Raw genomic sequence first — 27,641 nt, forward strand, 5'->3', positions numbered from 1 at the left:
GTGACTGAAACTATGCTGCACGGTATGATGTGGATTACGGCCTGCTCAGGTTTGTGCATTTTCCCTGTAGTCCGGTGTGTTTCGTGTTCCGTGTAAACGTGAAAGTCGTCCTGTTTTGAGCAATGGGTGAAATCATTTAGCAAAGCGAGATTCGAAATTGCAGTAATGTCAAGCAGCTCATGGTTATTTGACCAAATCATAAGCGAACCCATATTCTCAAGCACTCACAGATAGATTTGTAGCTGAAAAGAGTCTGAGAAGATAGACTCAGTTTACCATTGATTTTTGTCTGGATTGAATGGCTATCAATATCTGCTGCGAAATTGACATTGTAGCTGTGCGAGTCCGAGAGGACATGGAATCCTTATCATGTGACTTTGCATCTGTTGTTATGCAGGAGCACAATTGGAAATACAAGAAAATGAGGAGGCGCGGCCGGCTGGTAGTGTGGCCGAGCGGTCTAAGGCGCTGGATTCCGGTTCCAGTCTCGAAAGGGGCGTTGGTTCGAATCCCACCACGGCCATTTCTGGTGATCAACTCCAACGCTGCTGCTTGTTAAAATGCTGTTTCGGTGCACATTGTATATTGATGTTGAAAACAAAAGTAAAATGGGTTTGCTTCCCAGCGAACTAACTGTGGTGTGGGATACTGCCAAATATTTCAAAATGTCTCTACTGTCATGATCGTGTTCGCCTCCCGCTCAGAAAATCGCGAACAGTTCTGCCATCCCAGGCAAGTTGAGCTTTTTGAAAGAGTCGTTTGGAAATGCCCTGTTGTTAGTTGTGAGATGACTTTATGACTCATGCCCTCGGACTGTATCACATTTAGCATTCATGCATCTCTGTGTCTGAAAATGCATGAGATATGCCAGTTTGTTTGTGTTCCGTGTTAAATGCTTTCTGTTTTGCGATTCGCTCAATACATTTCGATTTAACAGGGTTTCTGAGGTAACTTCCAGCAGCAAAAATTCTCAGCAGAGGATCTGGGAAAATTTCGCAGAGTATGGTTAGTCGGAGCTAAAGTAAGGAAGTCGTTCGTTTCTGCAGTGTTTCACAATACTACCTCTCCCGTGAGCAGTCGAACAGACTAAATGTTTGTGCCACAGACTGCGATGGCAAACTCCGCTAAAAAGTAATCCTTTAAAGCCGGTGGAAGCAACATGACGTAATTGGGGTACATCGTGGAAAAAGATACTTCGGTGGACCTCATCCGTGCTCACCACATCGCCAAAATTAAACAAGTCCCGTTCCCCAGCATTTGGCCCCAATCCCTCTAAACGCATCATATCCAGAAACTCACCCGATTACCTTTGCAATTTTCTGAGTGTAACAGCCTCCTCCACTTCCTCTGGTAGATCATTCCAAACACGCACAACCTTCTTTGTGGGAAATGTGCCTCAGGTCCTTTGTCACTTTCAGCCCAATCACCTTAAAGCTATGCTCTCGAGTTTTCAACTCACACCAACTTGGGTAAAACTCAGTTAACCACCCTTCCATAAGGTCATGTCGCAGCTGTTACGCTGCAGGGAAAGTCGTCCCAGCCTATTCCACCTCGCCCTACGGTACAAACATCGACGACAGCTTTGTCTATATTTTGTTATCAATTTAACGTGTCTTTTCTTTTACGTTTTCAAGATGTCAATTACGCTGGACAACAACGAGCTATTGGAAACAAAAAGGTGAAACGTAGAACGGATTCAACTTTCAGTGTTGGACGCCATTGAGTCGCTGCACTCCCGATTCCGGCTTGTTTCTGTAGTGTAGTGGTCATCACGCTCGCCTCACACGCGAAAAGTCCCCAGTTCGAAACTGGGCCGAAACTGCTTTGTTCTTCAACTGCATCCTTTTACATGGACAAGAGCTGAACTTTCTTGCATGCTTTCCCATCTGCAAACCTGCCTTCGAATTTGCTTGAACAAATCTGCTCTGGTAGTGAAATGTAATGCAATTCCATTTAATTACAGTGCAAAGCGTTGTTAAGTTTTTCTCCAACCTGGTTCTGATCATATGCCATTCTGTTGGAGAGTGTAGTTACCGCCTTCTGATCCTTCCACGAAAAGCAGTACCGCATTTGCCTTCCTTGCGCAGGCGGCTCGGTTCAAAGACAGGAAAGAAGCAGATGCTCTGGTGTCACAGCGCACCACGAATTCCTGAACTTGTCTGTTTGTCAAATGTACCCCAAGGTCATCTCAGAAAGACCTCATTTGGAAGCTGCCAATCGTGATTCAACGTGCGAGAATTGGCACCAGATATCCTGAATCATGTTTTGGAGCAATTCGCACGTTAGTGGCTCATTCAATCAGCAACAGCAATGAAAGAAATTGCACTCTCAGAGGATCCTTTCGACTTGCGCATTCATAGCGTCGCTAGTATTAAGGTCCGCCCCGAGATCTAAGTCATGTTGGAATTAAAACGGAGGAATCGACAGAGAGGCTACAGAATGACATCGCATCCATTTGGTTTTCTTTAAATTACTGACGAGCAGGAAAATGTAAACGGGGAGGGCGAGTGGAGAAGTGAGGCAGTTGCAGCTCTGGTGAAATTCCTTCTTTGTGATTCACTCAGCAACCAGAGACGTGAAGGTGACTCAGGCGTGAAAGCTCTTCACATCGAGAACAAAAAGCACTCAAGGGCAGTTAGCACCTCCTCCGGAGTGGGGGGTGCGGTGAGGTAATTACCTTGTGACTTCTGTTACTATGTTCAGAAACTAGCTTTTATATTGAGGTGAACAGAAATGGCATTTTTAAAAAGCACCATGGAATTTAACAAAATTTATCGAGTCGCTTGTCGTCGATTCCCACATAGGTTTCCAACGCAGTTGGTATCCATGTGGCTCATGTCCAGGTGTGAACATCTCTGCAGCACATTGCACGGTTAAGGTAAAAGGCAAGGAAAGTGGCTTCTAGAACTGGCTCCGAGGTCAGAGCATTCTCACAATGTGATCTGTCGTTCTCGGATTGTAATGTTACCTCCGGTTTTAGGGTGGAGAACATTCTTTGGGACTCTTATTCTGAAAAAAAAACAGACACAGTGACTGAAACTATGCTGCACGGTATGATGTGGATTACGGCCTGCTCAGGTTTGTGCATTTTCCCTGTAGTCCGGTGTGTTTCGTGTTCCGTGTAAACGTGAAAGTCGTCCTGTTTTGAGCAATGGGTGAAATCATTTAGCAAAGCGAGATTCGAAATTGCAGTAATGTCAAGCAGCTCATGGTTATTTGACCAAATCATAAGCGAACCCATATTCTCAAGCACTCACAGATAGATTTGTAGCTGAAAAGAGTCTGAGAAGATAGACTCAGTTTACCATTGATTTTTGTCTGGATTGATGGGCTATCAATATCTGCTGCGAAATTGACATTGTAGCTGTGCGAGTCCGAGAGGACATGGAATCCTTATCATGTGACTTTGCATCTGTTGTTATGCAGGAGCACAATTGGAAATACAAGAAAATGAGGAGGCGTGGCCGGCTGGTAGTGTGGCCGAGCGGTCTAAGCCGCTGGATCCCGGTGCCAGTCTCGAAAGGGGCGTTGGTTCGAATCCCACCACGGCCATTTCTGGTGATCAACTCCAACGCTGCAGCTTGTTAAAATGCTGTTTCGGTGCACATTGTATATTGATATTGAAAACAAAATGGGTTTGCTTCCCAGGAAACGACCTGTGGTGTGGGATACTGCCAAATATTTCAAAATGTCTCTACTGTCATGATCGTGTTCGCCTCCCGCTCGGAAAATCGCGAACAGTTCTGCCATCCCAGGCAAGTTGAGCTTTTTGAAAGAGTCGTTTGGAAATGCCCTGTTGTTAGTTGTGAGATGACTTTATGACTCATGCCCTCGGACTGTATCACATTTAGCATTCATGCATCTCTGTGTCTGAAAATGCATGAGATATGCCAGTTTGTTTGTGTTCCGTGTTAAATGCTTTCTGTTTTGCGATTCGCTCAATACATTTCGATTTAACAGGGTTTCTGAGGTAACTTCCAGCAGCAAAAATTCTCAGCAGAGGATCTGAGAAAATTTCGCAGAGTATGGTCAGTCGGAGCTAAAGTAAGGAAGTCGTTCGTTTCTGCAGTGTTTCACAATACTACCTCTCCCGTGAGCAGTCGAACAGACTAAATGTTTGTGCCACAGACTGCGATGGCAAACTCCGCTAAAAAGTAATCCTTTAAAGCCGGTGGAAGCAACATGACGTAATTGGGGTACATCGTGGAAAAAGATACTTCGGTGGACCTCATCCGTGCTCACCACATCGCCAAAATTAAACAAGTCCCGTTCCCCAGCATTTGGCCCCAATCCCTCTAAACGCATCATATCCAGAAACTCACCCGATTACCTTTGCAATTTTCTGAGTGTAATAGCCTCCTCCACTTCCTCTGGCAGATCATTCCAAACACGCACAACCTTCTTTGTGGGAAATGTGCCTCAGGTCCTTTGTCACTTTCAGCCCAATCACCTTAAAGCTATGCTCTCGAGTTTTCAACTCACACCAACTTGGGTAAAACTCAGTTAACCACCCTTCCATAAGGTCATGTCGCAGCTGTTACGCTGCAGGGAAAGTCGTCCCAGCCTATTCCACCTCGCCCTACGGTACAAACATCGACGACAGCTTTGTCTATATTTTGTCATCAATTTAACGTGTCTTTTTTTTTACGTTTTCAAGATGTCAATTACGCTGGACAACAACGAGCTATTGGAAACAAAAAGGTGAAACGGAGAACGGATTCAACTTTCAGTGTTGGACGCCATTGAGTCGCAGCACTGCCGCTTCCGGCTTATTTCTGTAGTGCAGTGGTCATCACGTTCGCCTCACACGCGAAAGGTCCCCAGTTCGAAACTGGGCAGAAACTGCTTTGTTCTTCAACTGCATCCTTTTACATGGACAAGAGCTGAACTTTCTTGCATGCTTTCCCATCTGCAAACCTGCCTTCGAATTTGCTTGAACAAATCTGCTCTGGTAGTGAAATGTAATGCAATTCCATTTAATTACAGTGCAAAGCGTTGTTAAGTTTTTCTCCAACCTGGTTCTGATCATATGCCATTCTGTTGGAGAGTGTAGTTACCGCCTTCTGATCCTTCCACGAAAAGCAGTACCGCATTTGCCTTCCTTGCGCAGGCGGCTCGGTTCAAAGACAGGAAAGAAGCAGATGCTCTGGTGTCACAGCGCACCACGAATTCCTGAACTTGTCTGTTTGTCAAATGTACCCCAAGGTCATCTCAGAAAGACCTCATTTGGAAGCTGTCAATCGTGATTCAACGTGCGAGAATTGGCACCAGATATCCTGAATCATGTTTTGGAGCAATTCGCACGTTAGTGGCTCATTCAATCAGCAACAGCAATGAAAGAAATTGCACTCTCAGAGGATCCTTTCGACTTGCGCATTCATAGCGTCGCTAGTATTAAGATCCGCCCCGAGATCTAAGTCATGTTGGAACTGAAACGGAGGAATCGACAGAGAGACTACAGAATGACATCGCATCCATTTGGTTTTCTTTAAATTACTGACGAGCAGGAAAATGTAAACGGGGAGGGCGAGTGCAGAAGTGAGGCAGTTGCAGCTCTGGTGAAATTCCTTCTTTGTGATTCACTCAGCAACCAGAGACGTGAAGGTGACTCAGGCGTGAAAGCTCTTCACATCGAGAACAAAAAGCACTCAAGGGCAGTTAGCACCTCCTCCGGAGTGGGGGGTGCGGTGAGGTAATTACCTTGTGACTTCTGTTACTATGTTCAGAAACTAGCTTTTATATTGAGGTGAACAGAAATGGCATTTTTAAAAAGCACCATGGAATTTAACAAAATTTATCGAGTCGCTTGTCGTCGATTCCCACATAGGTTTCCAACGCAGTTGGTATCCATGTGGCTCATGTCCAGGTGTGAACATCTCTGCAGCACATTGCACGGTTAAGGTAAAAGGCAAGGAAAGTGGCTTCTAGAACTGGCTCCGAGGTCAGAGCATTCTCACAATGTGATCTGTCGTTCTCGGATTGTAATGTTACCTCCGGTTTAGGGTGGAGAACATTCTTTGGGACTCTTATTCTGAAAAAAAAACAGACACAGTGACTGAAACTATGCTGCACGGTATGATGTGGATTACGGCCTGCTCAGGTTTGTGCATTTTCCCTGTAGTCCGGTGTGTTTCGTGTTCCGTGTAAAGTCGTCCTGTTTCGAGCAATGGGTGAAATCATTTAGCAAAGCTAGATTCGAAATTGCAGTAATGTCAAGCAGCTCATGGTTATTTGACCAAATCATAAGCGAACCCATATTCTCAAGCACTCACAGATACATTTGTAGCTGAAAAGAGTCTGAGAAGATAGACTCAGTTTACCATTGATTTTTGTCTGGATTGATGGGCTATCAATATCTGCTGCGAAATTGACATTGTAGCTGTGCCAGTCCGACAGGACATCCCAGCAGCTGTGCGAGTCCGAGAGGAATCATGGAACCCTTATCATGTGACTTTGCATCTGTTGTTATGCAGGAGCACAATTGGAAATACAAGAAAATGAGGAGGCGCGGCCGGCTGGTAGTGTGGCCGAGCGGTCTAAGGCGCTGGATCCAGGTTCTAGTCTCGAAAGGGGCGTGGGTTCGAATCCCACCACTGCCATTTCTGCTGATCAACTCCAACGCTGCAGCTTGTTAAAATGCTGTTTCGGTGCCCTCTGTATATTGATATTGAAAACAAAATGGGTTTGCTTCCCAGGGAACGACCTGTGGTGTGGGATACTGCCAAATATTTCAAAATGTCTCTACTGTCATGATCGTGTTCGCCTCCCGCTCGGAAAATCGCAAGCAGTTCTGCCATCCCAGGCAAGTTGAGCTTTTTGAAAGAGTCGTTTGGAAATGCCCTGTTGTTAGTTGTGAGATTACTTTATGACTCATGCCCTCGGACTGTATCACATTTAGCATTCATGCATCTCTGTGTCTGAAAATGCATGAGATATGCCAGTTTGTTTGTGTTCCGTGTTAAATGCTTTCTGTTTTGCGATTCGCTCAATACATTTCGATTTAACAGGGTTTCTGAGGTAACTTCCAGCAGCAAAAATTCTCAGCAGAGGATCTGGGAAAATTTCGCAGAGTATGGTCAGTCGGAGCTAAAGTAAGGAAGTCGTTCGTTTCTGCAGTGTTTCACAATACTACCTCTCCCGTGAGCAGTCGAACAGACTAAATGTTTGTGCCACAGACTGCGATGGCAAACTCCGCTAAAAAGTAATCCTTTGAAGCCGGTGGAAGCAACATGACGTAATTGGGGTACATCGTGGAAAAAGATACTTCGGTGGACCTCATCCGTGCTCACCACATCGCCAAAATTAAACAAGTCCCGTTCCCCAGCATTTGGCCCCAATCCCTCTAAACGCATCATATCCAGAAACTCACCCGATTACCTTTGCAATTTTCTGAGTGTAATAGCCTCCTCCACTTCCTCTGGCAGATCATTCCAAACACGCACAACCTTCTTTGTGGGAAATGTGCCTCAGGTCCTTTGTCACTTTCAGCCCAATCACCTTAAAGCTATGCTCTCGAGTTTTCAACTCACACCAACTTGGGTAAAACTCAGTTAACCACCCTTCCATAAGGTCATGTCGCAGCTGTTACGCTGCAGGGAAAGTCGTCCCAGCCTATTCCACCTCGCCCTAGGGTACAAACATCGACGACAGCTTTGTCTATATTTTGTCATCAATTTAACGTGTCTTTTTTTTTACGTTTTCAAGATGTCAATTACGCTGGACAACAACGAGCTATTGGAAACAAAAAGGTGAAACGGAGAACGGATTCAACTTTCAGTGTTGGACGCCATTGAGTCGCAGCACTGCCGCTTCCGGCTTATTTCTGTAGTGCAGTGGTCATCACGTTCGCCTCACACGCGAAAGGTCCCCAGTTCGAAACTGGGCAGAAACTGCTTTGTTCTTCAACTGCATCCTTTTACATGGACAAGAGCTGAACTTTCTTGCATGCTTTCCCATCTGCAAACCTGCCTTCGAATTTGCTTGAACAAATCTGCTCTGGTAGTGAAATGTAATGCAATTCCATTTAATTACAGTGCAAAGCGTTGTTAAGTTTTTCTCCAACCTGGTTCTGATCATATGCCATTCTGTTGGAGAGTGTAGTTACCGCCTTCTGATCCTTCCACGAAAAGCAGTACCGCATTTGCCTTCCTTGCGCAGGCGGCTCGGTTCAAAGACAGGAAAGAAGCAGATGCTCTGGTGTCACAGCGCACCACGAATTCCTGAACTTGTCTGTTTGTCAAATGTACCCCAAGGTCATCTCAGAAAGACCTCATTTGGAAGCTGTCAATCGTGATTCAACGTGCGAGAATTGGCACCAGATATCCTGAATCATGTTTTGGAGCAATTCGCACGTTAGTGGCTCATTCAATCAGCAACAGCAATGAAAGAAATTGCACTCTCAGAGGATCCTTTCGACTTGCGCATTCATAGCGTCGCTAGTATTAAGATCCGCCCCGAGATCTAAGTCATGTTGGAACTGAAACGGAGGAATCGACAGAGAGACTACAGAATGACATCGCATCCATTTGGTTTTCTTTAAATTACTGACGAGCAGGAAAATGTAAACGGGGAGGGCGAGTGCAGAAGTGAGGCAGTTGCAGCTCTGGTGAAATTCCTTCTTTGTGATTCACTCAGCAACCAGAGACGTGAAGGTGACTCAGGCGTGAAAGCTCTTCACATCGAGAACAAAAAGCACTCAAGGGCAGTTAGCACCTCCTCCGGAGTGGGGGGTGCGGTGAGGTAATTACCTTGTGACTTCTGTTACTATGTTCAGAAACTAGCTTTTATATTGAGGTGAACAGAAATGGCATTTTTAAAAAGCACCATGGAATTTAACAAAATTTATCGAGTCGCTTGTCGTCGATTCCCACATAGGTTTCCAACGCAGTTGGTATCCATGTGGCTCATGTCCAGGTGTGAACATCTCTGCAGCACATTGCACGGTTAAGGTAAAAGGCAAGGAAAGTGGCTTCTAGAACTGGCTCCGAGGTCAGAGCATTCTCACAATGTGATCTGTCGTTCTCGGATTGTAATGTTACCTCCGGTTTAGGGTGGAGAACATTCTTTGGGACTCTTATTCTGAAAAAAAAAACAGACACAGTGACTGAAACTATGCTGCACGGTATGATGTGGATTACGGCCTGCTCAGGTTTGTGCATTTTCCCTGTAGTCCGGTGTGTTTCGTGTTCCGTGTAAAGTCGTCCTGTTTCGAGCAATGGGTGAAATCATTTAGCAAAGCTAGATTCGAAATTGCAGTAATGTCAAGCAGCTCATGGTTATTTGACCAAATCATAAGCGAACCCATATTCTCAAGCACTCACAGATACATTTGTAGCTGAAAAGAGTCTGAGAAGATAGACTCAGTTTACCATTGATTTTTGTCTGGATTGATGGGCTATCAATATCTGCTGCGAAATTGACATTGTAGCTGTGCCAGTCCGACAGGACATCCCAGCAGCTGTGCGAGTCCGAGAGGAATCATGGAACCCTTATCATGTGACTTTGCATCTGTTGTTATGCAGGAGCACAATTGGAAATACAAGAAAATGAGGAGGCGCGGCCGGCTGGTAGTGTGGCCGAGCGGTCTAAGGCGCTGGATCCAGGTTCTAGTCTCGAAAGGGGCGTGGGTTCGAATCCCACCACTGCCATTTCTGCTGATCAACTCCAACGCTGCAGCTTGTTAAAATGCTGTTTCGGTGCCCACTGTATATTGATATTGAAAACAAAATGGGTTTGCTTCCCAGGGAACGACCTGTGGTGTGGGATACTGCCAAATATTTCAAAATGTCTCTACTGTCATGATCGTGTTCGCCTCCCGCTCGGAAAATCGCAAGCAGTTCTGCCATCCCAGGCAAGTTGAGCTTTTTGAAAGAGTCGTTTGGAAATGCCCTGTTGTTAGTTGTGAGATTACTTTATGACTCATGCCCTCGGACTGTATCACATTTAGCATTCATGCATCTCTGTGTCTGAAAATGCATGAGATATGCCAGTTTGTTTGTGTTCCGTGTTAAATGCTTTCTGTTTTGCGATTCGCTCAATACATTTCGATTTAACAGGGTTTCTGAGGTAACTTCCAGCAGCAAAAATTCTCAGCAGAGGATCTGGGAAAATTTCGCAGAGTATGGTCAGTCGGAGCTAAAGTAAGGAAGTCGTTCGTTTCTGCAGTGTTTCACAATACTACCTCTCCCGTGAGCAGTCGAACAGACTAAATGTTTGTGCCACAGACTGCGATGGCAAACTCCGCTAAAAAGTAATCCTTTGAAGCCGGTGGAAGCAACATGACGTAATTGGGGTACATCGTGGAAAAAGATACTTCGGTGGACCTCATCCGTGCTCACCACATCGCCAAAATTAAACAAGTCCCGTTCCCCAGCATTTGGCCCCAATCCCTCTAAACGCATCATATCCAGAAACTCACCCGATTACCTTTGCAATTTTCTGAGTGTAATAGCCTGCTCCACTTCCTCTGGCAGATCATTCCAAACACGCACAACCTTCTTTGTGGGAAATGTGCCTCAGGTCCTTTGTCACTTTCAGCCCAATCACCTTAAAGCTATGCTCTCGAGTTTTCAACTCACACCAACTTGGGTAAAACTCAGTTAACCACCCTTCCATAAGGTCATGTCGCAGCTGTTACGCTGCAGGGAAAGTCGTCCCAGCCTATTCCACCTCGCCCTACGGTACAAACATCGACGACAGCTTTGTCTATATTTTGTCATCAATTTAACGTGTCTTTTTTTTTACGTTTTCAAGATGTCAATTACGCTGGACAACAACGAGCTATTGGAAACAAAAAGGTGAAACGTAGAACGGATTCAACTTTCAGTGTTGGACGCCATTGAGTCGCAGCACTGCCGCTTCCGGCTTATTTCTGTAGTGTAGTGGTCATCACGTTCGCCTCACACGCGAAAGGTCCCCAGTTCGAAACTGGGCAGAAACTGCTTTGTTCTTCAACTGCATCCTTTTACATGGACAAGAGCTGAACTTTCTTGCATGCTTTCCCATCTGCAAACCTGCCTTCGAATTTGCTTGAACAAATCTGCTCTGGTAGTGAAATGTAATGCAATTCCATTTAATTACAGTGCAAAGCGTTGTTAAGTTTTTCTCCAACCTGGTTCTGATCATATGCCATTCTGTTGGAGAGTGTAGTTACCGCCTTCTGATCCTTCCACGAAAAGCAGTACCGCATTTGCCTTCCTTGCGCAGGCGGCTCGGTTCAAAGACAGGAAAGAAGCAGATGCTCTGGTGTCACAGCGCACCACGAATTCCTGAACTTGTCTGTTTGTCAAATGTACCCCAAGGTCATCTCAGAAAGACCTCATTTGGAAGCTGTCAATCGTGATTCAACGTGCGAGAATTGGCACTAGATATCCTGAATCATGTTTTGGAGCAATTCGCACGTTAGTGGCTCATTTAATCAGCAACAGCAATGAAAGAAATTGCACTCTCAGAGGAACCTTTCGACTTGCGCATTCATAGCGTCGCTAGTATTAAGGTCCGCCCCGAGATCTAAGTCATGTTGGAACTGAAACGGAGGAATCGACAGAGAGGCTACAGAATGACATCGCATCCATTTGGTTTTCTTTAAATTACTGACGAGCAGGAAAATGTAAACGGGGAGGGCGAGTGGAGAAGTGAGGCAGTTGCAGCTCTGGTGAAATTCCTTCTTTGTGATTCACTCAGCAACCAGAGACGTGAAGGTGACTCAGGCGTGAAAGCTCTTCACATCGAGAACAAAAAGCACTCAAGGGCAGTTAGCACCTCTTCCGGAGTGGGGGGTGCGGTGAGGTAATTACCTTGTGACTTCTGTTATTATGTTCAGAAACTAGCTTTTATATTGAGGTGAACAGAAATGGCATTTTTAAAAAGCACCATGGAATTTAACAAAATTTATCGAGTCGCTTGTCGTCGATTCCCACATAGGTTTCCAACGCAGTTGGTATCCATGTGGCTCATGTCCAGGTGTGAACATCTCTGCAGCACATTGCACGGTTAAGGTAAAAGGCAAGGAAAGTGGCTTCTAGAACTGGCTCCGAGGTCAGAGCATTCTCACAATGTGATCTGTCGTTCTCGGATTGTAATGTTACCTCCGGTTTTAGGGTGGAGAACATTCTTTGGGACTCTTATTCTGAAAAAAAAACAGACACAGTGACTGAAACTATGCTGCACGGTATGATGTGGATTACGGCCTGCTCAGGTTTGTGCATTTTCCCTGTAGTCCGGTGTGTTTCGTGTTCCGTGTAAACGTGAACGTCGTCCTGTTTCGAGCAATGGGTGAAATCATTTAGCAAAGCTAGATTCGAAATTGCAGTAATGTCAAGCAGCTCATGGTTATTTGACCAAATCATAAGCGAACCCATATTCTCAAGCACTCACAGATACATTTGTAGCTGAAAAGAGTCTGAGAAGATAAACTCAGTTTACCATTGATTTTTGTCTGGATTGATGGGCTATCAATATCTGCTGCGAAATTGACATTGTAGCTGTGCCAGTCCGACAGGACATCCCAGCAGCTGTGCGAGTCCGAGAGGAATCATGGAACCCTTATCATGTGACTTTGCATCTGTTGTTATGCAGGAGCACAATTGGAAATACAAGAAAATGAGGAGGCGCGGCCGGCTGGTAGTGTGGCCGAGCGGTCTAAGGCGCTGAATCCATATTCTAGTCTCGAAAGGGGCGTGGGTTCGAATCCCACCACTGCCATTTCTGCTGATCAACTCCAACGCTGCAGCTTGTTAAAATGCTGTTTCGGTGCCCACTGTATATTGATATTGAAAACAAAATGGGTTTGCTTCCCAGGGAACGACCTGTGGTGTGGGATACTGCCAAATATTTCAAAATGTCTCTACTGTCATGATCGTGTTCGCCTCCCGCTCGGAAAATCGCAAGCAGTTCTGCCATCCCAGGCAAGTTGAGCTTTTTGAAAGAGTCGTTTGGAAATGCCCTGTTGTTAGTTGTGAGATTACTTTATGACTCATGCCCTCGGACTGTATCACATTTAGCATTCATGCATCTCTGTGTCTGAAAATGCATGAGATATGCCAGTTTGTTTGTGTTCCGTGTTAAATGCTTTCTGTTTTGCGATTCGCTCAATACATTTCGATTTAACAGGGTTTCTGAGGTAACTTCCAGCAGCAAAAATTCTCAGCAGAGGATCTGGGAAAATTTCGCAGAGTATGGTCAGTCGGAGCTAAAGTAAGGAAGTCGTTCGTTTCTGCAGTGTTTCACAATACTACCTCTCCCGTGAGCAGTCGAACAGACTAAATGTTTGTGCCACAGACTGCGATGGCAAACTCCGCTAAAAAGTAATCCTTTAAAGCCGGTGGAAGCAACATGACGTAATTGGGGTACATCGTGGAAAAAGATACTTCGGTGGACCTCATCCGTGCTCACCAATCGCCAAAATTAAACAAGTCCCGTTCCCCAGCATTTGGCCCCAATCCCTCTAAACGCATCATATCCAGAAACTCACCCGATTACCTTTGCAATTTTCTGAGTGTAATAGCCTCCTCCACTTCCTCTGGTAGATCATTCCAAACACGCACAACCTTGTTTGTGGGAAATGTGCCTCAGGTCCTTTGTCACTTTCAGCCCAATCACCTTAAAGCTATGCTCTCGTGTTTTCAACTCACACCAACTTGGGTAAAACTCAGTTAACCACCCTTCCATAAGGTCATGTCGCAGCTGTTACGCTGCAGGGAAAGTCGTCCCAGCCTATTCCACCTCGCCCTACGGTACAAACATCGACGACAGCTTTGTCTATATTTTGTCATCAATTTAACGTGTCTTTTTTTTTACGTTTTCAAGATGTCAATTACGCTGGACAACAACGAGCTCTTGGAAACAAAAAGGTGAAACGTAGAACGGATTCAACTTTCAGTGTTGGACGCCATTGAGTCGCAGCACTGCCGATTCCGGCTTGTTTCTGTAGTGTAGTGGTCATCACGTTCGCCTCACACGCGAAAGGTCCCCAGTTCGAAACTGGGCAGAAACTGCTTTGTTCTTCAACTGCATCCTTTTACATGGACAAGAGCTGAACTTTCTTGCATGCTTTCCCATCTGCAAACCTGCCTTCGAATTTGCTTGAACAAATCTGCTCTGGTAGTGAAATGTAATGCAATTCCATTTAATTACAGTGCAAAGCGTTGTTAAGTTTTTCTCCAACCTGGTTCTGATCATATGCCATTCTGTTGGAGAGTGTAGTTACCGCCTTCTGATCCTTCCACGAAAAGCAGTACCGCATTTGCCTTCCTTGCGCAGGCGGCTCGGTTCAAAGACAGGAAAGAAGCAGATGCTCTGGTGTCACAGCGCACCACGAATTCCTGAACTTGTCTGTTTGTCAAATGTACCCCAAGGTCATCTCAGAAAGAACTCATTTGGAAGCTGTCAATCGTGATTCAACGTGCGAGAATTGGCACTAGATATCCTGAATCATGTTTTGGAGCAATTCGCACGTTAGTGGCTCATTTAATCAGCAACAGCAATGAAAGAAATTGCACTCTCAGAGGAACCTTTCGACTTGCGCATTCATAGCGTCGCTAGTATTAAGGTCCGCCCCGAGATCTAAGTCATGTTGGAACTGAAACGGAGGAATCGACAGAGAGGCTACAGAATGACATCGCATCCATTTGGTTTTCTTTAAATTACTGACGAGCAGGAAAATGTAAACGGGGAGGGCGAGTGGAGAAGTGAGGCAGTTGCAGCTCTGGTGAAATTCCTTCTTTGTGATTCACTCAGCAACCAGAGACGTGAAGGTGACTCAGGCGTGAAAGCTCTTCACATCGAGAACAAAAAGCACTCAAGGGCAGTTAGCACCTCTTCCGGAGTGGGGGGTGCGGTGAGGTAATTACCTTGTGACTTCTGTTACTATGTTCAGAAACTAGCTTTTATATTGAGGTGAACAGAAATGGCATTTTTAAAAAGCACCATGGAATTTAACAAAATTTATCGAGTCGCTTGTCGTCGATTCCCACATAGGTTTCCAACGCAGTTGGTATCCATGTGGCTCATGTCCAGGTGTGAACATCTCTGCAGCACATTGCACGGTTAAGGTAAAAGGCAAGGAAAGTGGCTTCTAGAACTGGCTCCGAGGTCAGAGCATTCTCACAATGTGATCTGTCGTTCTCGGATTGTAATGTTACCTCCGGGTTTAGGGTGGAGAACATTCTTTGGGACTCTTATTCTGAAAAAAAAACAGACACAGTGACTGAAACTATGCTGCACGGTATGATGTGGATTACGGCCTGCTCAGGTTTGTGCATTTTCCCTGTAGTCCGGTGTGTTTCGTGTTCCGTGTAAACGTGAAAGTCGTCCTTTTTCGAGCAATGGTTGAAATCATTTAGCAAAGCTAGATTCGAAATTGCAGTAATGTCAAGCAGCTCATGGTTATTTGACCAAATCATAAGCGAACCCATATTCTCAAGCACTCACAGATACATTTGTAGCTGAAAAGAGTCTGAGAAGATAGACTCAGTTTACCATTGATTTTTGTCTGGATTGATGGGCTATCAATATCTGCTGCGAAATTGACATTGTAGCTGTGCCAGTCCGACAGGACATCCCAGCAGCTGTGCGAGTCCGAGAGGAATCATGGAACCCTTATCATGTGACTTTGCATCTGTTGTTATGCAGGAGCACAATTGGAAATACAAGAAAATGAGGAGGCGCGGCCGGCTGGGAGTGTGGCCGAGCGGTCTAAGGCGCTGGATCCAGGTTCTAGTCTCGAAAGGGGCGTGGGTTCGAATCCCACCACTGCCATTTCTGCTGATCAACTCCAACGCTGCAGCTTGTTAAAATGCTGTTTCGGTGCCCACTGTATATTGATATTGAAAACAAAATGGGTTTGCTTCCCAGGGAACGACCTGTGGTGTGGGATACTGCCAAATATTTCAAAATGTCTCTACTGTCATGATCGTGTTCGCCTCCCGCTCGGAAAATCGCAAGCAGTTCTGCCATCCCAGGCAAGTTGAGCTTTTTGAAAGAGTCGTTTGGAAATGCCCTGTTGTTAGTTGTGAGATTACTTTATGACTCATGCCCTCGGACTGTATCACATTTAGCATTCATGCATCTCTGTGTCTGAAAATGCATGAGATATGCCAGTTTGTTTGTGTTCCGTGTTAAATGCTTTCTGTTTTGCGATTCGCTCAATACATTTCGATTTAACAGGGTTTCTGAGGTAACTTCCAGCAGCAAAAATTCTCAGCAGAGGATCTGGGAAAATTTCGCAGAGTATGGTCAGTCGGAGCTAAAGTAAGGAAGTCGTTCGTTTCTGCAGTGTTTCACAATACTACCTCTCCCGTGAGCAGTCGAACAGACTAAATGTTTGTGCCACAGACTGCGATGGCAAACTCCGCTAAAAAGTAATCCTTTGAAGCCGGTGGAAGCAACATGACGTAATTGGGGTACATCGTGGAAAAAGATACTTCGGTGGACCTCATCCGTGCTCACCACATCGCCAAAATTAAACAAGTCCCGTTCCCCAGCATTTGGCCCCAATCCCTCTAAACGCATCATATCCAGAAACTCACCCGATTACCTTTGCAATTTTCTGAGTGTAATAGCCTGCTCCACTTCCTCTGGCAGATCATTCCAAACACGCACAACCTTCTTTGTGGGAAATGTGCCTCAGGTCCTTTGTCACTTTCAGCCCAATCACCTTAAAGCTATGCTCTCGAGTTTTCAACTCACACCAACTTGGGTAAAACTCAGTTAACCACCCTTCCATAAGGTCATGTCGCAGCTGTTACGCTGCAGGGAAAGTCGTCCCAGCCTATTCCACCTCGCCCTACGGTACAAACATCGACGACAGCTTTGTCTATATTTTGTCATCAATTTAACGTGTCTTTTTTTTTACGTTTTCAAGATGTCAATTACGCTGGACAACAACGAGCTATTGGAAACAAAAAGGTGAAACGTAGAACGGATTCAACTTTCAGTGTTGGACGCCATTGAGTCGCAGCACTGCCGCTTCCGGCTTATTTCTGTAGTGTAGTGGTCATCACGTTCGCCTCACACGCGAAAGGTCCCCAGTTCGAAACTGGGCAGAAACTGCTTTGTTCTTCAACTGCATCCTTTTACATGGACAAGAGCTGAACTTTCTTGCATGCTTTCCCATCTGCAAACCTGCCTTCGAATTTGCTTGAACAAATCTGCTCTGGTAGTGAAATGTAATGCAATTCCATTTAATTACAGTGCAAAGCGTTGTTAAGTTTTTCTCCAACCTGGTTCTGATCATATGCCATTCTGTTGGAGAGTGTAGTTACCGCCTTCTGATCCTTCCACGAAAAGCAGTACCGCATTTGCCTTCCTTGCGCAGGCGGCTCGGTTCAAAGACAGGAAAGAAGCAGATGCTCTGGTGTCACAGCGCACCACGAATTCCTGAACTTGTCTGTTTGTCAAATGTACCCCAAGGTCATCTCAGAAAGACCTCATTTGGAAGCTGTCAATCGTGATTCAACGTGCGAGAATTGGCACTAGATATCCTGAATCATGTTTTGGAGCAATTCGCACGTTAGTGGCTCATTTAATCAGCAACAGCAATGAAAGAAATTGCACTCTCAGAGGAACCTTTCGACTTGCGCATTCATAGCGTCGCTAGTATTAAGGTCCGCCCCGAGATCTAAGTCATGTTGGAACTGAAACGGAGGAATCGACAGAGAGGCTACAGAATGACATCGCATCCATTTGGTTTTCTTTAAATTACTGACGAGCAGGAAAATGTAAACGGGGAGGGCGAGTGGAGAAGTGAGGCAGTTGCAGCTCTGGTGAAATTCCTTCTTTGTGATTCACTCAGCAACCAGAGACGTGAAGGTGACTCAGGCGTGAAAGCTCTTCACATCGAGAACAAAAAGCACTCAAGGGCAGTTAGCACCTCTTCCGGAGTGGGGGGTGCGGTGAGGTAATTACCTTGTGACTTCTGTTATTATGTTCAGAAACTAGCTTTTATATTGAGGTGAACAGAAATGGCATTTTTAAAAAGCACCATGGAATTTAACAAAATTTATCGAGTCGCTTGTCGTCGATTCCCACATAGGTTTCCAACGCAGTTGGTATCCATGTGGCTCATGTCCAGGTGTGAACATCTCTGCAGCACATTGCACGGTTAAGGTAAAAGGCAAGGAAAGTGGCTTCTAGAACTGGCTCCGAGGTCAGAGCATTCTCACAATGTGATCTGTCGTTCTCGGATTGTAATGTTACCTCCGGTTTTAGGGTGGAGAACATTCTTTGGGACTCTTATTCTGAAAAAAAAACAGACACAGTGACTGAAACTATGCTGCACGGTATGATGTGGATTACGGCCTGCTCAGGTTTGTGCATTTTCCCTGTAGTCCGGTGTGTTTCGTGTTCCGTGTAAACGTGAACGTCGTCCTGTTTCGAGCAATGGGTGAAATCATTTAGCAAAGCTAGATTCGAAATTGCAGTAATGTCAAGCAGCTCATGGTTATTTGACCAAATCATAAGCGAACCCATATTCTCAAGCACTCACAGATACATTTGTAGCTGAAAAGAGTCTGAGAAGATAAACTCAGTTTACCATTGATTTTTGTCTGGATTGATGGGCTATCAATATCTGCTGCGAAATTGACATTGTAGCTGTGCCAGTCCGACAGGACATCCCAGCAGCTGTGCGAGTCCGAGAGGAATCATGGAACCCTTATCATGTGACTTTGCATCTGTTGTTATGCAGGAGCACAATTGGAAATACAAGAAAATGAGGAGGCGCGGCCGGCTGGTAGTGTGGCCGAGCGGTCTAAGGCGCTGAATCCATATTCTAGTCTCGAAAGGGGCGTGGGTTCGAATCCCACCACTGCCATTTCTGCTGATCAACTCCAACGCTGCAGCTTGTTAAAATGCTGTTTCGGTGCCCACTGTATATTGATATTGAAAACAAAATGGGTTTGCTTCCCAGGGAACGACCTGTGGTGTGGGATACTGCCAAATATTTCAAAATGTCTCTACTGTCATGATCGTGTTCGCCTCCCGCTCGGAAAATCGCAAGCAGTTCTGCCATCCCAGGCAAGTTGAGCTTTTTGAAAGAGTCGTTTGGAAATGCCCTGTTGTTAGTTGTGAGATTACTTTATGACTCATGCCCTCGGACTGTATCACATTTAGCATTCATGCATCTCTGTGTCTGAAAATGCATGAGATATGCCAGTTTGTTTGTGTTCCGTGTTAAATGCTTTCTGTTTTGCGATTCGCTCAATACATTTCGATTTAACAGGGTTTCTGAGGTAACTTCCAGCAGCAAAAATTCTCAGCAGAGGATCTGGGAAAATTTCGCAGAGTATGGTCAGTCGGAGCTAAAGTAAGGAAGTCGTTCGTTTCTGCAGTGTTTCACAATACTACCTCTCCCGTGAGCAGTCGAACAGACTAAATGTTTGTGCCACAGACTGCGATGGCAAACTCCGCTAAAAAGTAATCCTTTAAAGCCGGTGGAAGCAACATGACGTAATTGGGGTACATCGTGGAAAAAGATACTTCGGTGGACCTCATCCGTGCTCACCAATCGCCAAAATTAAACAAGTCCCGTTCCCCAGCATTTGGCCCCAATCCCTCTAAACGCATCATATCCAGAAACTCACCCGATTACCTTTGCAATTTTCTGAGTGTAATAGCCTCCTCCACTTCCTCTGGTAGATCATTCCAAACACGCACAACCTTGTTTGTGGGAAATGTGCCTCAGGTCCTTTGTCACTTTCAGCCCAATCACCTTAAAGCTATGCTCTCGTGTTTTCAACTCACACCAACTTGGGTAAAACTCAGTTAACCACCCTTCCATAAGGTCATGTCGCAGCTGTTACGCTGCAGGGAAAGTCGTCCCAGCCTATTCCACCTCGCCCTACGGTACAAACATCGCCGACAGCTTTGTCTATATTTTGTCATCAATTTAACGTGTCTTTTTTTTTACGTTTTCAAGATGTCAATTACGCTGGACAACAACGAGCTCTTGGAAACAAAAAGGTGAAACGTAGAACGGATTCAACTTTCAGTGTTGGACGCCATTGAGTCGCAGCACTGCCGATTCCGGCTTGTTTCTGTAGTGTAGTGGTCATCACGTTCGCCTCACACGCGAAAGGTCCCCAGTTCGAAACTGGGCAGAAACTGCTTTGTTCTTCAACTGCATCCTTTTACATGGACAAGAGCTGAACTTTCTTGCATGCTTTCCCATCTGCAAACCTGCCTTCGAATTTGCTTGAACAAATCTGCTCTGGTAGTGAAATGTAATGCAATTCCATTTAATTACAGTGCAAAGCGTTGTTAAGTTTTTCTCCAACCTGGTTCTGATCATATGCCATTCTGTTGGAGAGTGTAGTTACCGCCTTCTGATCCTTCCACGAAAAGCAGTACCGCATTTGCCTTCCTTGCGCAGGCGGCTCGGTTCAAAGACAGGAAAGAAGCAGATGCTCTGGTGTCACAGCGCACCACGAATTCCTGAACTTGTCTGTTTGTCAAATGTACCCCAAGGTCATCTCAGAAAGAACTCATTTGGAAGCTGTCAATCGTGATTCAACGTGCGAGAATTGGCACTAGATATCCTGAATCATGTTTTGGAGCAATTCGCACGTTAGTGGCTCATTTAATCAGCAACAGCAATGAAAGAAATTGCACTCTCAGAGGAACCTTTCGACTTGCGCATTCATAGCGTCGCTAGTATTAAGGTCCGCCCCGAGATCTAAGTCATGTTGGAACTGAAACGGAGGAATCGACAGAGAGGCTACAGAATGACATCGCATCCATTTGGTTTTCTTTAAATTACTGACGAGCAGGAAAATGTAAACGGGGAGGGCGAGTGGAGAAGTGAGGCAGTTGCAGCTCTGGTGAAATTCCTTCTTTGTGATTCACTCAGCAACCAGAGACGTGAAGGTGACTCAGGCGTGAAAGCTCTTCACATCGAGAACAAAAAGCACTCAAGGGCAGTTAGCACCTCTTCCGGAGTGGGGGGTGCGGTGAGGTAATTACCTTGTGACTTCTGTTACTATGTTCAGAAACTAGCTTTTATATTGAGGTGAACAGAAATGGCATTTTTAAAAAGCACCATGGAATTTAACAAAATTTATCGAGTCGCTTGTCGTCGATTCCCACATAGGTTTCCAACGCAGTTGGTATCCATGTGGCTCATGTCCAGGTGTGAACATCTCTGCAGCACATTGCACGGTTAAGGTAAAAGGCAAGGAAAGTGGCTTCTAGAACTGGCTCCGAGGTCAGAGCATTCTCACAATGTGATCTGTCGTTCTCGGATTGTAATGTTACCTCCGGGTTTAGGGTGGAGAACATTCTTTGGGACTCTTATTCTGAAAAAAAAACAGACACAGTGACTGAAACTATGCTGCACGGTATGATGTGGATTACGGCCTGCTCAGGTTTGTGCATTTTCCCTGTAGTCCGGTGTGTTTCGTGTTCCGTGTAAACGTGAAAGTCGTCCTTTTTCGAGCAATGGTTGAAATCATTTAGCAAAGCTAGATTCGAAATTGCAGTAATGTCAAGCAGCTCATGGTTATTTGACCAAATCATAAGCGAACCCATATTCTCAAGCACTCACAGATACATTTGTAGCTGAAAAGAGTCTGAGAAGATAGACTCAGTTTACCATTGATTTTTGTCTGGATTGATGGGCTATCAATATCTGCTGCGAAATTGACATTGTAGCTGTGCCAGTCCGACAGGACATCCCAGCAGCTGTGCGAGTCCGAGAGGAATCATGGAACCCTTATCATGTGACTTTGCATCTGTTGTTATGCAGGAGCACAATTGGAAATACAAGAAAATGAGGAGGCGCGGCCGGCTGGTAGTGTGGCCGAGCGGTCTAAGGCGCTGGATCCAGGTTCTAGTCTCGAAAGGGGCGTGGGTTCGAATCCCACCACTGCCATTTCTGCTGATCAACTCCAACGCTGCAGCTTGTTAAAATGCTGTTTCGGTGCCCACTGTATATTGATATTGAAAACAAAATGGGTTTGCTTCCCAGGGAACGACCTGTGGTGTGGGATACTGCCAAATATTTCAAAATGTCTCTACTGTCATGATCGTGTTCGCCTCCCGCTCGGAAAATCGCAAGCAGTTCTGCCATCCCAGGCAAGTTGAGCTTTTTGAAAGAGTCGTTTGGAAATGCCCTGTTGTTAGTTGTGAGATTACTTTATGACTCATGCCCTCGGACTGTATCACATTTAGCATTCATGCATCTCTGTGTCTGAAAATGCATGAGATATGCCAGTTTGTTTGTGTTCCGTGTTAAATGCTTTCTGTTTTGCGATTCGCTCAATACATTTCGATTTAACAGGGTTTCTGAGGTAACTTCCAGCAGCAAAAATTCTCAGCAGAGGATCTGGGAAAATGTCGCAGAGTATGGTCAGTCGGAGCTAAAGTAAGGAAGTCGTTCGTTTCTGCAGTGTTTCACAATACTACCTCTCCCGTGAGCAGTCGAACAGACTAAATGTTTGTGCCACAGACTGCGATGGCAAACTCCGCTAAAAAGTAATCCTTTAAAGCCGGTGGAAGCAACATGACGTAATTGGGGTACATCGTGGAAAAAGATACTTCGGTGGACCTCATCCGTGCTCACCAATCGCCAAAATTAAACAAGTCCCGTTCCCCAGCATTTGGCCCCAATCCCTCTAAACGCATCATATCCAGAAACTCACCCGATTACCTTTGCAATTTTCTGAGTGTAATAGCCTCCTCCACTTCCTCTGGTAGATCATTCCAAACACGCACAACCTTGTTTGTGGGAAATGTGCCTCAGGTCCTTTGTCACTTTCAGCCCAATCACCTTAAAGCTATGCTCTCGTGTTTTCAACTCACACCAACTTGGGTAAAACTCAGTTAACCACCCTTCCATAAGGTCATGTCGCAGCTGTTACGCTGCAGGGAAAGTCGTCCCAGCCTATTCCACCTCGCCCTACGGTACAAACATCGACGACAGCTTTGTCTATATTTTGTCATCAATTTAACGTGTCTTTTTTTTTACGTTTTCAAGATGTCAATTACGCTGGACAACAACGAGCTCTTGGAAACAAAAAGGTGAAACGTAGAACGGATTCAACTTTCAGTGTTGGACGCCATTGAGTCGCAGCACTGCCGATTCCGGCTTGTTTCTGTAGTGTAGTGGTCATCACGTTCGCCTCACACGCGAAAAGTCCCCAGTTCGAAACTGGGCAGAAACTGCTTTGTTCTTCAACTGCATCCTTTTACATGGACAAGAGCTGAACTTTCTTGCATGCTTTCCCATCTGCAAACCTGCCTTCGAATTTGCTTGAACAAATCTGCTCTGGTAGTGAAATGTAATGCAATTCCATTTAATTACAGTGCAAAGCGTTGTTAAGTTTTTCTCCAACCTGGTTCTGATCATATGCCATTCTGTTGGAGAGTGTAGTTACCGCCTTCTGATCCTTCCACGAAAAGCAGTACCGCATCTGCCTTCCTTGCGCAGGCGGCTCGGTTCAAAGACAGGAAAGAAGCAGATGCTCTGGTGTCACAGCGCACCACGAATTCCTGAACTTGTCTGTTTGTCAAATGTACCCCAAGGTCATCTCAGAAAGACCTCATTTGGAAGCTGTCAATCGTGATTCAACGTGCGAGAATTGGCACTAGATATCCTGAATCATGTTTTGGAGCAATTCGCACGTTAGTGGCTCATTTAATCAGCAACAGCAATGAAAGAAATTGCACTCTCAGAGGAACCTTTCGACTTGCGCATTCATAGCGTCGCTAGTATTAAGGTCCGCCCCGAGATCTAAGTCATGTTGGAACTGAAACGGAGGAATCGACAGAGAGGCTACAGAATGACATCGCATCCATTTGGTTTTCTTTAAATTACTGACGAGCAGGAAAATGTAAACGGGGAGGGCGAGTGGAGAAGTGAGGCAGTTGCAGCTCTGGTGAAATTCCTTCTTTGTGATTCACTCAGCAACCAGAGACGTGAAGGTGACTCAGGCGTGAAAGCTCTTCACATCGAGAACAAAAAGCACTCAAGGGCAGTTAGCACCTCTTCCGGAGTGGGGGGTGCGGTGAGGTAATTACCTTGTGACTTCTGTTATTATGTTCAGAAACTAGCTTTTATATTGAGGTGAACAGAAATGGCATTTTTAAAAAGCACCATGGAATTTAACAAAATTTATCGAGTCGCTTGTCGTCGATTCCCACATAGGTTTCCAACGCAGTTGGTATCCATGTGGCTCATGTCCAGGTGTGAACATCTCTGCAGCACATTGCACGGTTAAGGTAAAAGGCAAGGAAAGTGGCTTCTAGAACTGGCTCCGAGGTCAGAGCATTCTCACAATGTGATCTGTCGTTCTCGGATTGTAATGTTACCTCCGGTTTTAGGGTGGAGAACATTCTTTGGGACTCTTATTCTGAAAAAAAAACAGACACAGTGACTGAAACTATGCTGCACGGTATGATGTGGATTACGGCCTGCTCAGGTTTGTGCATTTTCCCTGTAGTCCGGTGTGTTTCGTGTTCCGTGTAAACGTGAACGTCGTCCTGTTTCGAGCAATGGGTGAAATCATTTAGCAAAGCTAGATTCGAAATTGCAGTAATGTCAAGCAGCTCATGGTTATTTGACCAAATCATAAGCGAACCCATATTCTCAAGCACTCACAGATACATTTGTAGCTGAAAAGAGTCTGAGAAGATAAACTCAGTTTACCATTGATTTTTGTCTGGATTGATGGGCTATCAATATCTGCTGCGAAATTGACATTGTAGCTGTGCCAGTCCGACAGGACATCCCAGCAGCTGTGCGAGTCCGAGAGGAATCATGGAACCCTTATCATGTGACTTTGCATCTGTTGTTATGCAGGAGCACAATTGGAAATACAAGAAAATGAGGAGGCGCGGCCGGCTGGTAGTGTGGCCGAGCGGTCTAAGGCGCTGAATCCATATTCTAGTCTCGAAAGGGGCGTGGGTTCGAATCCCACCACTGCCATTTCTGCTGATCAACTCCAACGCTGCAGCTTGTTAAAATGCTGTTTCGGTGCCCACTGTATATTGATATTGAAAACAAAATGGGTTTGCTTCCCAGGGAACGACCTGTGGTGTGGGATACTGCCAAATATTTCAAAATGTCTCTACTGTCATGATCGTGTTCGCCTCCCGCTCGGAAAATCGCAAGCAGTTCTGCCATCCCAGGCAAGTTGAGCTTTTTGAAAGAGTCGTTTGGAAATGCCCTGTTGTTAGTTGTGAGATTACTTTATGACTCATGCCCTCGGACTGTATCACATTTAGCATTCATGCATCTCTGTGTCTGAAAATGCATGAGATATGCCAGTTTGTTTGTGTTCCGTGTTAAATGCTTTCTGTTTTGCGATTCGCTCAATACATTTCGATTTAACAGGGTTTCTGAGGTAACTTCCAGCAGCAAAAATTCTCAGCAGAGGATCTGGGAAAATTTCGCAGAGTATGGTCAGTCGGAGCTAAAGTAAGGAAGTCGTTCGTTTCTGCAGTGTTTCACAATACTACCTCTCCCGTGAGCAGTCGAACAGACTAAATGTTTGTGCCACAGACTGCGATGGCAAACTCCGCTAAAAAGTAATCCTTTAAAGCCGGTGGAAGCAACATGACGTAATTGGGGTACATCGTGGAAAAAGATACTTCGGTGGACCTCATCCGTGCTCACCAATCGCCAAAATTAAACAAGTCCCGTTCCCCAGCATTTGGCCCCAATCCCTCTAAACGCATCATATCCAGAAACTCACCCGATTACCTTTGCAATTTTCTGAGTGTAATAGCCTCCTCCACTTCCTCTGGTAGATCATTCCAAACACGCACAACCTTGTTTGTGGGAAATGTGCCTCAGGTCCTTTGTCACTTTCAGCCCAATCACCTTAAAGCTATGCTCTCGTGTTTTCAACTCACACCAACTTGGGTAAAACTCAGTTAACCACCCTTCCATAAGGTCATGTCGCAGCTGTTACGCTGCAGGGAAAGTCGTCCCAGCCTATTCCACCTCGCCCTACGGTACAAACATCGACGACAGCTTTGTCTATATTTTGTCATCAATTTAACGTGTCTTTTTTTTTACGTTTTCAAGATGTCAATTACGCTGGACAACAACGAGCTCTTGGAAACAAAAAGGTGAAACGTAGAACGGATTCAACTTTCAGTGTTGGACGCCATTGAGTCGCAGCACTGCCGATTCCGGCTTGTTTCTGTAGTGTAGTGGTCATCACGTTCGCCTCACACGCGAAAGGTCCCCAGTTCGAAACTGGGCAGAAACTGCTTTGTTCTTCAACTGCATCCTTTTACATGGACAAGAGCTGAACTTTCTTGCATGCTTTCCCATCTGCAAACCTGCCTTCGAATTTGCTTGAACAAATCTGCTCTGGTAGTGAAATGTAATGCAATTCCATTTAATTACAGTGCAAAGCGTTGTTAAGTTTTTCTCCAACCTGGTTCTGATCATATGCCATTCTGTTGGAGAGTGTAGTTACCGCCTTCTGATCCTTCCACGAAAAGCAGTACCGCATTTGCCTTCCTTGCGCAGGCGGCTCGGTTCAAAGACAGGAAAGAAGCAGATGCTCTGGTGTCACAGCGCACCACGAATTCCTGAACTTGTCTGTTTGTCAAATGTACCCCAAGGTCATCTCAGAAAGAACTCATTTGGAAGCTGTCAATCGTGATTCAACGTGCGAGAATTGGCACTAGATATCCTGAATCATGTTTTGGAGCAATTCGCACGTTAGTGGCTCATTTAATCAGCAACAGCAATGAAAGAAATTGCACTCTCAGAGGAACCTTTCGACTTGCGCATTCATAGCGTCGCTAGTATTAAGGTCCGCCCCGAGATCTAAGTCATGTTGGAACTGAAACGGAGGAATCGACAGAGAGGCTACAGAATGACATCGCATCCATTTGGTTTTCTTTAAATTACTGACGAGCAGGAAAATGTAAACGGGGAGGGCGAGTGGAGAAGTGAGGCAGTTGCAGCTCTGGTGAAATTCCTTCTTTGTGATTCACTCAGCAACCAGAGACGTGAAGGTGACTCAGGCGTGAAAGCTCTTCACATCGAGAACAAAAAGCACTCAAGGGCAGTTAGCACCTCTTCCGGAGTGGGGGGTGCGGTGAGGTAATTACCTTGTGACTTCTGTTACTATGTTCAGAAACTAGCTTTTATATTGAGGTGAACAGAAATGGCATTTTTAAAAAGCACCATGGAATTTAACAAAATTTATCGAGTCGCTTGTCGTCGATTCCCACATAGGTTTCCAACGCAGTTGGTATCCATGTGGCTCATGTCCAGGTGTGAACATCTCTGCAGCACATTGCACGGTTAAGGTAAAAGGCAAGGAAAGTGGCTTCTAGAACTGGCTCCGAGGTCAGAGCATTCTCACAATGTGATCTGTCGTTCTCGGATTGTAATGTTACCTCCGGGTTTAGGGTGGAGAACATTCTTTGGGACTCTTATTCTGAAAAAAAAACAGACACAGTGACTGAAACTATGCTGCACGGTATGATGTGGATTACGGACTGCTCAGGTTTGTGCATTTTCCCTGTAGTCCGGTGTGTTTCGTGTTCCGTGTAAACGTGAAAGTCGTCCTTTTTCGAGCAATGGTTGAAATCATTTAGCAAAGCTAGATTCGAAATTGCAGTAATGTCAAGCAGCTCATGGTTATTTGACCAAATCATAAGCGAACCCATATTCTCAAGCA

At 45.3% G+C, this 27,641-nt stretch overlaps 1 long non-coding RNA gene and 4 other non-coding genes across 9 annotated transcripts in view; all 5 read left to right on the forward strand.

Annotated features, from left to right (window-relative positions):
* LOC148146308 (uncharacterized) overlaps positions 1–27,641 on the forward strand; it is a 979,539-nt gene that overhangs the window by 55,134 nt on the left and 896,764 nt on the right. The window lies entirely within an intron of this gene.
* Positions 438–523, forward strand: trnar-ccg (transfer RNA arginine (anticodon CCG)). Its single transcript has one exon. It is a non-coding gene; the product is annotated as a tRNA-Arg (tRNA).
* trnav-cac (transfer RNA valine (anticodon CAC)) lies at positions 13,921–13,993 on the forward strand. The gene has a single exon. It is a non-coding gene; the product is annotated as a tRNA-Val (tRNA).
* On the forward strand, positions 20,030–20,102 carry trnav-cac (transfer RNA valine (anticodon CAC)). Its single transcript has one exon. It is a non-coding gene; the product is annotated as a tRNA-Val (tRNA).
* trnav-cac (transfer RNA valine (anticodon CAC)) lies at positions 26,138–26,210 on the forward strand. Its single transcript has one exon. It is a non-coding gene; the product is annotated as a tRNA-Val (tRNA).

Source organism: Chiloscyllium plagiosum, unplaced genomic scaffold (genome assembly GCF_037043375.1).
Source record: "Chiloscyllium plagiosum isolate Xiang-an unplaced genomic scaffold, Cpla_swu_hap1 HiC_scaffold_21, whole genome shotgun sequence".
Classification (NCBI taxonomy): domain Eukaryota; kingdom Metazoa; phylum Chordata; class Chondrichthyes; order Orectolobiformes; family Hemiscylliidae; genus Chiloscyllium; species Chiloscyllium plagiosum.